This window comes from Chiloscyllium plagiosum, chromosome 1 (assembly GCF_004010195.1).
Source record: "Chiloscyllium plagiosum isolate BGI_BamShark_2017 chromosome 1, ASM401019v2, whole genome shotgun sequence".
Classification (NCBI taxonomy): domain Eukaryota; kingdom Metazoa; phylum Chordata; class Chondrichthyes; order Orectolobiformes; family Hemiscylliidae; genus Chiloscyllium; species Chiloscyllium plagiosum.
The window spans coordinates 77722028-77735378 of record NC_057710.1 but is presented as its reverse complement, the minus strand read 5'-3'; positions in this window follow the sequence as shown (position 1 = coordinate 77735378).

Genomic DNA, 13351 nt, shown 5'->3' with positions numbered 1-13351 from the left:
ATCCCTATAGTGCTGGAGACCATGGAGACCATTCAGCCCAAGACGTATGCACCAACCCTCCCACACTATCCCCATAGCCCTGCATTTACCATGACTAATCTGCCTAGCCTACACAGCCCTGGCCCCTATGGGGCAATTTAACATGATCAATCCACCTAACCTGCAAACTATGGGTAATAATAAATTGTTATAAATTATTAATAATCATTAACAATAAAATGAGGAGAAAGTGAGGTCTGCAGATGCTGGAGATCAGAGCTGGAAATGTGTTGCTGGAAAAGCGCAGCAGGTCAGGCAGCATCCAGGGAACAGGAGAATCGCCGTTTCGGGCATAAGCCCTTCTTCAGGAATGATAAAATGCCCACTTTTGTTTGTTATTTATATAAATAATTTAGATGAGAATATAGAAGACATGGTTAGTAAGACATGTGGATGACACCAAAATTGGTGGTTATAGTGGCCGGTGAAGAAACTTTTCTAAGGTTACAAAGAAATCTTATCAATTGGGTCAGTGGGCTGAAGCATGGCAGATGGAGTTTAGTTTGGATAAATGTGAGGTATTGCATTTTGGCAAAACAAATAAAGGCAGGACTTTTACAATTAAAGGTAGAACCTTGGGTAGTGTTGTAGAACAGAGACTCCTTGGAGTTCAGGTACACAATTCTTTGAAATTTGTGTCAGAGGTAGACAGGGTGATTCAGAAGGTGTTTAGCATGCTTGCCTTCATTGCTCAGACCTTTTGAGTATAGGAGTTAGGACATTATGTTGTGGTTGTACGGGATATGGGTAAGGCCTCTTCTGGAGTACTGTATCCAGTGCCAGTCACCCTGTTATCAGAAAGAGATGATTAAGCTGGACAGTGTTCCCAAGAGGTATTTTAGGATGGTGTAAGGAATGGAGGGTTTGATTTATAAAGAGAGGCTGGATAGGTTGGGACTTTTATCATTGGAGCATAGGAGATTGAGGAGTGATCTTATGGAGATTTATAAAATCATGATGGGTATAGATACGGTGAATGGCAGGTGTTCTTCCCCTAGGGAGGGGAATTTCCAGACTAAGAGGCACATTTTTAAGTTGAGAGGAGGAAATGAACACGAGGGGAAATTTTATTTACACAGAGAATGGTTTGTGTCCAGAATGAACTTCCAGAGGAAGTGGTGGATGTGGGTACAATTACATTGTTTAAAAGACATTTAGTTAAGTATGTGAATAAGAAATGTTTGGAGGGATATGGGACAAGCGCAGGCACTTGGCGTGGGACTATGGTCAGCATGGACTGGTTGGGACCAAAGGGTTGTTTTCATGCTCTATGGCTCTGTGTCACCTTGGATTCAGTGGTTCACCAATATATAACCACATCTGGCGTTCTTTCCTCAAATGCCAGAGCATGGATGTGAAGGTGGGTAGGTGGGTAGGATGCTTATGGGGATGATGGGAAGGGCTATCCAGAAGGAAATCCAGACATTTGAGCCTCACCACTGTGCAAATGTCGAGGCTGGAAGCCTCTGGCTGAAGAGCATTCCCTTCCATTGTGCTGGAATTCCCAAAGTATGCAATGTGAGAGGGAATGACTGTGACCACACCTGTAAGGGTCAGGGAAAGTGTCTTGACCTGTGAGGGAGGGTACTGCCAGTCTCACAGAATGGAGGCCTTTTAGACAGTAACAACATTACACACAGACCAATGCACCAGACAGGACACAGGGCTGCTATCCCGAGGTATGAGCTCTCAGTGTTCTGTACACCTCCCTGCTCCAGACTTCTACATGATCACACCATTCACACTGATATGTTAGTTCATAGAGACCAGGGAAAGAGTGGATTTTTGGTAACAGGGGTGATAGTGCCAACAGACCCCATTGCTCTGTGTATCTCTTGTTCATCTTAGAGATGTACAGCATGGAGACAGACCCTTCGGTCCAACCCATCCATGCCAATCAGATATCCCAACCCAACCTACCAGCACCTGGCCCATATCCCTCCAAACCCTTCCTATTCATATACCCATCCAAATGCCTCTTAAATGTTGCAACTGTACCAGCCTCCACCACTTCCTCTGGCAGCTCATTCCATACATGTACCACCCTCTGCATGAAAACGTTGCCCATTAGGTCTCTTTTATATCTTTCCCCTCTCACCCTGAACCTATGCCCTCTAGCTCTGGACTCCCCGATCCAGAGAAAAGACTTTGCCTATTTATCCTATCCATGCCCTCATAATTTTGTAAAACTCTATAAGGACACCTCTCAGCCTCCGACGCTCCAGGGAAAACAGCCCCAGCCTGTTCAGCCTCTCCCTATAGCTCAAATCCTCCAACCCTGGCAACATCCTTGTAAATCTTTTCTGAACCCTTTCAAGTTTCACAACATCTTTTCAATAGGAAGGAGACCAGAATTGTATGCAATATTCCAACAGTGGCCTAACCAATGTCCTGTATCTCCCAACTCCTGTACCTCCCCACTCCTGTACTCAATACTCTGACCAATAAAGAAAAGCAAACCAAGCGCCTTCTTCACTATCCTATCTACCTGCGACTCCACTTTCAAGGAGCTATGAACCTGCACTCCAAGGTCTCTTTGTTCAGCAACACTCCCTAGGACCTTACCATTAAGTGTATAAGTCCTGTTAAGATTTGCTTTCCCAATATATAGCACTTCGCCTTTATCTGAATTAAACTCCATCTGCCACTTCTCAGCCCATTGGCCCATCTGATCCAGATCCTGTTGTAATCTGAGGTAACCCTCTTCGCTGTCCACGACACCTCCAATTTTGGTGTCGTCTGCAAACTTACTAACTGTACCTCTTATGCTCGCATCCAAATCATTTATATAAATGACAAAATGTAGAGGACCCAGCACCGCTCCTTGTGGCACTCCACTGGTCATAGGCCTCCAGTCTGAAAAGTAACCCTCCACCACCACTCTCTGTCTTCTACCCTTGAACCAGTTCTGTATCCAAATGGCTAGTTCTCCCTGTATTCCGTGAGATCTAACCTTGCTAATCAGTCTCCCATGGGGAACCTTGTCGAACGCCTTACTGAAGTCCATATAGATCACATCTACTGCTCTGCCCTCATCAATCTTATTTGTTACTTCTTCAAAAAACTCAATCAAGTTTGTGAGACATGATTTCCCACGCACAAACCCATGTTGATTATCCCTAATCAGTCCTTGCCTTTCCAAATACATGTACATCCTGTCCCTCAGGATTCCCTCCAACAACTTGCCCACCACTGAGGTCAGGCTCACTGGTCTATAGTTCCCTGGCTTGTCTTTACCGCCCTTCTTAAACAGTGGCACCACGTTTGCCAACCTCCAGACTTCCGGCACCTCACCTGTGACTATCGATGATACAAATATCTCAGCAAAAGGCCCAGCAATCACTTCTCTAACTTCCCACAGGGTTCTTGGGTACACCTGATCAGGTCCTGGGGATTTATCATCAGCCTTTACCCGTTTCACGATATCCAGCACTTCTTCCTCTGTAATCTGGACATTTTGCAACATGTCACCATCTATTTCCCTACAGTCTATATCTTCCATATCCTTTTCCACAGTAAATACTGATGCAAAATATTTGTTTAGTATCTCCCCCATTTTCTGTGGCTCCACACAATGGCCGCCTTGCTGATTTTTGAGGGACCCTATTCTCTCCCCAGTTACTCTTTGGTCCTTAATATATTTGTAAAAACCCTTTGGATTCTCCTTAATTCTATTTGCCAAAGCTATCTCGTGTCCCCTTTTTGCCCTCCTGATTTCCCTTTTAAGTATACTCCTACTTCCTTTATACTCTTCTAAGGTTTCACTCGATCTATCCTGTCTATACCTGACATAAGCTTCCTTCTTTTTATTAAACAAATCCTCATTTTCTTTAGTCATCCAAGATTCTGCAGCAGACACCAATCCATGAGACATCTGGTATTGACTGAAGTTAGGACTTTGAGAATTCAGGATTACAGCAATTCAACATGTATGTGCATGGTGGAGATGTAACTATGGGTGCATCCATGTCACTGGAATATGCTGAACTGGTGGCAATGTCTCCTAGCCCCAGGTAAGCCTTTCTAGGTGCAACATGATTCAATCGCAAATTTTTAGATTTTGCATTTGGTCAGTTGCGCTTTCTGATTTCCTTATTTGTTGCAATTGTTGCTCCATGTGGATTTTACATAACCAGCACTGGGAAAAATCTTCAAGCACATAGCTGAATGACCTCTCTTAAAATATATGTGAGATGTGCATGATTGCACTTTGTGATCTGAAAGTTTGCTGTGAAAGTGCTGGACCTGTTAGCATCTTGACAACAGCATCTCTATTTCACGAGCTTAATGACTTGCTCTGTAACCTCATTATTTATTGAACATCTGAGATGTTAGTTTGAAAGCAGCCATGAAATATTCCATCAAACATCACTATGAATAATTTTGGAGGTGATAAATTTGATGGGTAACCGTTGCAAAATTAATTCAGTATCTAAGGCTGCACTGTATTTAACCTATAGAATATTAGGTGACAGGTAAACAATGTAACAAGACTGCAGCCACTGCCCCTCTTATTATTGGGAAATGCTACTTGATAATTACCCGGGACAATTAAATAGAATGCACTGATCAGTCACAACTTCTGTATCATATTCAAAATCAAATGAAAGGACAGGGTGAGAAGGATATGAAATGATCACTGGAAATGGAGGAGTAAAATTCTGTGTATTTACATCAAGGGACACCTGTAATTGAAACCGTGTAAACGATTGAGGAAATCTGTTTGCAAGCATTAGTATATTCTCAAATTTCATTGTTCTTTCATACTCTTCGCTGTGTCTAAATGCGACACAGTTCATAATAAAACTGAAATGTGGATGAATTTCCACAATTACACAAACTTAAAACTCAGGATTGAAAGCGCAATAGGAAACAGTCATATTTCCTAGTGTTCCATCATGATCTTTTTTGAGTTGTATCTCTTCATTTTCTGGCTTTTTGAATACGTACTTCCAGCAACTGCTTCTCAACCCTCTTTTCATAGACTTATGCCTGGACTATTGATACCAGGAATAGGGGCACAGAGAGAAATCCACATCACAGAGGTGGCAAGAAGAGACCAACTGGCCTCACCAAACACAGCACAGCTTCAAGGTGCTCTGGCAGTGAGCAACTGGAGTGTGGTCTCAAAGAAGTGGATTCAGCACCAGAAAGGTTCATGACCTTATGAGGTCTGACAAGGTGTGTGAAAGAATAGGTATTAAATAATAAAAGCATGATGAAGGGCTCTACAAATAGTAGTGTTCTTTTTGAAGAAATAAAGATGAAAGGAATTAAAGGGCTCAAATTTTAAAAATGACAGATGCAGCTTACAAAACAAATACAAGAATCAAGAGGAGGAGCAGGCTATTTAGCCCCTTGAGCTTGCTCCACCAATCAACACATTCATAGCTGAACCAAATAGTCACCTCAAATCTATATGCTTGCATATCCCTGTTGACGTTTCACCTCTTTCTTCAATAAGGATCTGTCTACCTTTGCCTTAAAAATTTCCAAGTGCACTGCTTCCATACTTCTTCAAGAAGAAAGTTTCAAAGATTCGCAAACATCAGAGGAAAAAAAGTTCAACGAATCTGTTTTTAAAATGGGCCACCAATGATTTTTAAACAGTGATGTCAAGTTCTTCTCCCATAACAAGAAATAACTTCTCCACATCTACCCCTCATGATCTTCTATGTTTTGTTCAAGTAGCCTCTCATTCTTTCAAAATCCAGAGGATACAAGTCTAACCTGCTCAGCCCAACCTCATAAGGCAACCAGCTCTTCCAGGTATTAATCTGGTAAACTTTACATCCTTCCTTAAGGTGATCAATATGTACACAGCATTTCAGATGCGGACTCATCAGTGCTCTGTAAAACTGAAGTGTAAACACCCTACTTTTGTGTTCAATTCCTTCACGATAAATGATAACATTTTATTAGCTTCCTTGGTTACTTGCTTTACCTGTATAGTATCATTTTGCAATTCATGCAAGGCATACATGGAGATCCCTCTCCATTTCAGAGTCCTGCAAATTCGCACCATTTAAGCTTTTTTTTTCTGTCAAAATGGACAATTTCATATTTTCCCATTTTCACAGTTTGCACATTCTCCCCGTAATTGTATGGGTTCATTTGGGTGCTCCAGGTTCATCCCACAGTCCAAAAATGTGCAGGATAGGTAGATTGGCCATGGAAAATGTAGGCTTACAAATGTAGGGTTGGGGGCTGGGTTTGAGTAGGATACTGTTTGGAGAGATGGTGTGGACGAGATGGGCAAAATAACTTGCTTCCATACTGTAGGGATTCTGTGGATTCCACATTATCCTCCATTTGTCACATCTTTGCATGGTCACTTAACCTTAATATATATCTTTGTAACTCCTGGTATGTTCTTCATAACTTACTTCCCTACATATCTTCCTGTTGATGTGAAGATGCCAGCAATGGACTTGGGTGGACAAAGTTAAAAATTGCACAACAGCAGGTTATAGTCCAACAGATTTATTTTAAAATACAGCTTTTGGAGCACTGCTCCTTTTTCAGGTAGCTGCCTGACGAAGGAACCATGATTTGGAGATGCTGGTGTTGGACTGGGGTGTACAAAGTTAAAAATCACACAACACCAGGTTATATTCAACAGGTTAAATTGGAAGCACACTAGCTTTCGGAGTGATGCTCCTTCATCAGGTACCACCTGATGAAGGAGCATCGCTCCGAAAGCTAGTGCTTCCAATTTAACCTGTTGGACTATAACCTGGTGTTGTGTGATTTTTAACTTTGTCGAAAGAGCAGCGCTCTGAAAACTTGTACTTTCAAATAAATCTGTTGAACTCTAACCTGGTGTTGTGTGATTTTTAACTTTATCTTGGTGTTGTCAGCAATTTTGACAATCATACATTCTGACCCTTTATATAGTTCACTTACGTAAATTATAAACTGCTGAGGCCCCCTGAGGCATTAAATCCAGGTTACTCAGACCGACAATAACCTGACAACCTGTCCTGGACTTCCCATATGGATGCAATGGTCAACAACGCCTCCTCTTCCTCAGGCAGCTCAGGAAATTTGGTATGTCCAGAGGAAGATAATAATTTCAATTGGATAGGTAGATCATCAACCAGTTTAAACACTTTTGGAATCTATCTTTCTCAAACTGAAATAAAACAAAGAACTACGGAAATCTGAAACAAAACAGTAATTGCCATAGAGTTCTGATGAAGGGTCACTGTACCCAACACATTGCCTGTTTTCTCTCCACAGGTGCTTCCTGACTTGTTGAGTTTCTCTAGCAATATCTGTTTTTGTTTCTTAAACTGAACCCGAGGGGAATCATCTGAGACATATTCTGTGTTGTGTTGTATCTTACGGTCAGTTTGTCAGTACACCTTTAAGAGATATAACTCTTAAACTGCATCATAGCATGTGACCTGAGTGTACATAGATCTCATAATCCATTTTCCCTTGGATCTCTTAAGCATGGCATGTTCTGGAGGCATACTGTTCCATCGTAATTGCTTAAAATTGGCCCAGATATTTAAGTGACTGAGAAATGTAATGTTTGGTAAATAATAGTTAGTTATATAAATGTTCAATACCAAAGTATCCACACTCAGTTTCTTGTGTTATGGGAGATGACATAAGCATTGCCATATCAGGTGAATCACGCTGTTGGAGACAATCTCACACTATGTTAGCAGTAGTGAGCATGTCAAAAAGACACAACAAAGTGGTGGTAGATATTTAGGAAACTAAAAGAAATCCAACCAAACAGCAGCATTAAACATCATTTGTGCAACTGTATGAGAGGCCAAAGTGAACATAGCCCCCTTAGACAACAAGGTTTGCAAATTATAATAGAGAATTAGGAAATGGCAAAGGAGTTAAAAAATAAACATGATAACTATCACTCGAGAAAATCTACTACGGAAACTAATGGATTTAGAGGCCAATATGTACCCTGGACCTGAGGGACTGTATCCTAGGATTTTAAAGAAGTACATATATGGACAGTGGTACTGGTAGTAATTATCTAAAATGCCTTAGATTCTGGAAAATGCCCAGGGGATTAGTAAACTAGCAATGTAACATTCTTATTCAAAAAGGGTTGGAAGCTAACACAGTTAATTAAAGGCCAGTTAACTTAACATCTGTCAGAGTCTACTATAAAAGATTTAACAGCTCAACATTTAGAAATACATAACATGAGTAAACAGAGTCAGCATAGCTTCATGAAGTGTAAGTCATAACTGACCAATTTATTAGAGTTTTTCAAGGAGGTTAACAAACAGAATAGATAAAGGGGAACCTGTAGATCTAACATAATTCAATTTCCAAAAAAGCATTTGTCAAGTAACCGCACTTAAGTCTACTTAATAAGATAAGAGCTCATTGTGTTAGAGGGCAGTATATAAAGGTGGATAGAGGTTTGGCTACCTTATGGAGACAGAGAATTGGGCTGAAGAGAATAATTTCAGGATTGCAACCTGTAACATGTGGAATGCCATGACAGGAGGCTGTGGAGGCCACGTCATTGAGTATACGGAAGACTGAGATAGATAGGTTCTTGAGTATCAAGGGGTTACGGGAGAAAGCAGGAGAATGGAGTTGAGAAACCTATCAGGTTTCTCAAATGGTCTCAGGTTTCTCAAACTAATTGGTCTAGCAGTATGTATCATCAAACGTAGAGAAGGGATTACCATTCCAACACAATTTATATTTAAAAGGGTAAGTGTGAACGAGCTTGCCTAGCGACTAATTGTCTAACCTTTCCAAGATTCAGGATGTTCCCAGATAAAGAAGAATGAAAGAAATACATGATGGATGGCAAGTAGAAAATTACCAAAACTGGACGATTCATGACTTGGGCTCCACAACTTTCTGTGATAGCGAATTTGACAGGTTTACTATCCTTTGAGTAAAAATAAATCCATATCTCAGTCCGAAATAGCCTCCCCGTATCCTGTGACTATGACTCCTGGTTTGAGAATTTCCAACCAGGAGACCTAATCTGTCAACTCTTTCCGAACTTTTTTACGCTTCAATCAGATTCCTACCCATCCTTCTAAACTCCAGTGAACATAGGTTCATTCAAGTCAATCTCTCCTTTTAGGGCAGTGCTGCCATTTCTGGTATCAGCCTAGAGAATGTCAGTTGCACTTCCTCTGTGGCAAGTATAACCTTTTTTTTAGGTACGGAGAACAAAACTGTACACAATACTCCAAATGCAGTCTCACCAAGGCCCTGTATAACTTCAATAAGGCATCTCTACTTCTGACTCAAATCCTCTTGCAATGAAGGTCAATACATTATTTGTGATTTGGAGATGCCGGTGTTGGACTGGGGTGTACAAAGTTAAAAATCACACAACACCAAGTTATAGTCCAACAGGTTTAATTGGAAGCACTAGCTTTTGGAGCGCTGCTCCTTCATCAGGTGGTTGTGGAGTGCACGATTGTAAGATTGTAAGGCTATAAACTCTGTGTTTTACAATCATGTAGTCCACAACCACCTGATGAAGGAGCAGCGCTCCAAAAGCTAGTGCTTCCAATTAAACTTGTTGAAATATATTATTTGTCATCCTAATTGGACTTTTTAAATTGTCTGTCTAATTTCGTTGACTGGTGTGCAAGGACACCCAGATCCCTTTATATGTCCACACTTCCCTTCATACCACCACTTTGAGAATATCCTTCCTTCCCGTTTTCACACTGAAGTGCACAATTTTCCATCTAGCCACATTATGCTGCATCTGCCATGTGTTTGCCCATCTACTCAACTTGTCTAAATCTTCTCATATTCTCCAAACAACTTACAAAACTCAGTTTTGTGTCATCAGCAAACTTTGAAATGTTGCACTTGGTTCCCTTGTCCAAATCATTTATGTGTATCACCATTAGTTGAGGCCCAAGCTCTGATCATTTTAGTAACTCACTAGTCACTGCCTGCCATTTGGAAAATAATTAATTAATTCCTATTCATTTTGCTTTTTTTTTTGAGTTGTTGCTACTAAAAAGAATCACTTCATGCTGCAGTGCAGAAAATTGTACTTGTGCATGGTAATATAGTGATAATATGTCACTGGACTAGTAAGACTAAAAACCAGTTCAATACTTTGGAAATATGGTTCAATTCCCATCATATGAGTTAGTGGAACTTCAATTCAAAAAATCTGGAATTGATAGTTTTATGATTATCATCACTGAGACTATCATTAATTGGCAGAAAAATTCATCTGGTAAGAAAATTTGCCATTCTTACCTGGTTTGGTCCATACATGACTCCAGACCCACAGCAGTGTGGTTGACTCTTCATTGCCCTTAGAAATGGCCTGGCAAGCCATTCAGATCAAGGACAATTAGAAAAGGGCAACAAATGCTGGCCTCACTAATACTGTCCACATCCCTGGAAAGAATTAAAAATTAATCATTCCTTCAGGCTCTCCATGACCTCATCAAAGTTCACAATGCATCCAAGTTTTGTGTCATTCATAACGTTTGTAAAGGTACTGAATCTAAATCATTAATGTACCTCTTAAAAGCCGGAGGAACCCCACTAGTCATTCATTGGAAAAGAAACTCATAATTGCTATTTCCTGTAACTCAGGCAATTTCATATCTTCTGTCTTTCAGGAGTTTGCATGTTCCAGTGGGGAAGATGAATGAAGGATATTAGGAGTCGTCATCGAAGGACCATTATTCTGAGGATATATCATCATATGGCTCCAATACGCCCTCCATCAGTACTGATACACACATAATAATATTCTGTTTGAGAGTGAGAAACTTGAAAAGGAACAATTGTGTTTAACTTAGATAAAGGAAATTGCAATGAAGTGAGGATAGCATTAGCTATAGTGAACTGGGTGAATAGATTAGCATGAATGACAGTAAGCAGGCAGTGGCAGATATTTAAGGAGATAATTCATGATATCCCAGTAAGGAAGAAAGATTCTAAGAGAGGGATAAAACAACCATGGCTAACCAAGAAAGTTAAGGAAACTATAAAATTGAACAAAAAAGCTTACAAGGAGCCAACATCAGTGATTAGGATAAATTCAGAATCCAGCAAAGGAGGTCCAAAAAGCTAATAAAGACAGGGAAAATAAATGACAAGGGCAAACTAGCGAGAAATATAAAATTGACTCTTTAAATAAATAAAAAGGAAGAGAGAGGTCAAAATGAACATACACACCTCAGAAAATGAATCTGTGGAGACAGTTTTGGGGAACAACGAAATGACAGAGGAGTTAATCAGATATTTTACATCAGTCTTTGCAGTGGAAAAACCTTAAAACGTCCCATTAATATTTAAGAATATGGGGGAGGAATTAAATAGCATCACCATCACTAAAGAAGTAGTATTAGACAAAGTAATGGGGTTAAAGGCAATAAGTCCCTTGGGCCTGATGGCTTGTATTTTAGGATCCTTGGAGAGATAGCTCCATTGATAGTAGTTGCATAGTTGTACATTTTCCTAAATTTGTTGAATGACAGAGAAGAACCAGAGGGTCGGAAAACTGCCAATGTGACACCCTTATTCCAAAAGGGAGGGAGGCAGAAAACAGGTAACTACAAGCTGATTATCCTAACTTCTATTGTTAGAAAAATATTTCAATCAATTATTAAGGACATAATGGCAGAGCATTTGGAAAATCATAATCCAATCAAGCAGAGTCAGCATGGGTTCATGAAAGGAAAATTGTGTCTGACTGATTTATTAGATTTTTTGTCGAGGAAATCTCAATCTAAGTGGATAGAAAATGGATGTGTTGTATTTGGTCTTCCAGAAAGCAAGGAATAGAAGGAACCTCACAACAGGTTAAGTCACAAAATAAGAGTCCACAATGTTGGAGGTAGTATATTGGCTTGGAAAGAGAATTGGCTCATGGGTAGGAAACAATGAGTCAGGATAAAGGGCTCATTTTCAGGCTGACAACCCATGGCCAGTGGGGTTCCACAAGAATCAATGCTGAGACTGCAACTGTTTGCAATACATATTAATGACTTGGAGGAAGGAAGTGACTTCTGAAGCCAAATTTGTAGATGGGCACAAAAATAGGTGGAAAGGCAGTTGGTAAGATGGATACAGTTTACAGAGAGATCTTGATAGACTGAGTAAGTGAACAAGGAATTGGCAAATATGGGAAACTGTGAAGTCGTTCATTTTGGAAGAGACAACAGAAGAACAGAGTATTATTTATGCAGTGAAAAACTACAGAAAGCTACAATACAAATGGCTTGGAGGTATTTGTATATGAAACACAGAAAGCTACACACAGATGCATCAAATAATCAGGAAGGCTAATGGAATGTTGATCCTTATTTCAAAGAGGTTGGAGTATAAGAGTAGGGAAGTCTTACTGCAACTGTACAAATGCTGCTAAGACCACATTGTCAGCAGTTTAGTTCCCTTATTTCAGGAAAGATATCACTTCATTAGAAGCAGGTCTGAAAAGGTTCGCTAGAATGATTCCTTGGTATGGAGGCATTATCTTATAAGCAAAGGCTAGACAGGTTGGGACCCTACTCACTGGAGCGCAGAAGAATGAGACATGATCTCATTAAATCATTTAGGAATCCTAAGGGGCTGGACAGGGTAAATGCAGAGAGTGCATTTCCCCTCATGAAGAGTCTAGAACCAAAGAGCATAGTCTCAGAATAAAGGGGCACTCACTTACATCTGAGAGGGATTTCTTCCTCACAGGGCTGCTTCCATTAGATTACTTGCAGTGTGGAAACAGGCCCTTCGGCCCAATAAGACCACACCAACCCTCCGAAGAGCAACCCACCCAGACCCATTCCCTTACATTTATCCCGTCACGTAACACTACGGGCAATTTAGCACAGCCAATTTACCTAACCTGCACATCTTTGGACTGTGGGAGGAAACCGGAACACCCGGAGGAAACCCACACAGACACGGGGAGAATGTGCAAACTCCACACAGACAAGTTGCCCAAGGTGGGAATTGAACCCAGGTCTCTGGTGCTGTGAGGCAGCAGTGCTAACCACTGAGCTACTGTGCCGTCCATGGCTGCTTCTTTGAAACTGCTGGGCACAGAGATCTGTGGGGGCAAAGTTCTGGTATACATTTAAAGCTGGGATATATAGGTTCTTGACAGTTGGGAAATCAAGGGTTACAGGGAAAGAGACGGAAAATAAACGTGAGAAATGTTGCAAGTGTGTTGCTGGAAAAGCACAGCAGTTCAGGCAGCATCCAAAGAGTATCGACATTTTGGGCTGGAGCCCTTCATCAGGAATGAGGCTGGGAGCCTCGGGGGTGGAGAGATAAATGGGAGGGGGCGTGGAGCTGGGGATAAGGTAGCTGAGAG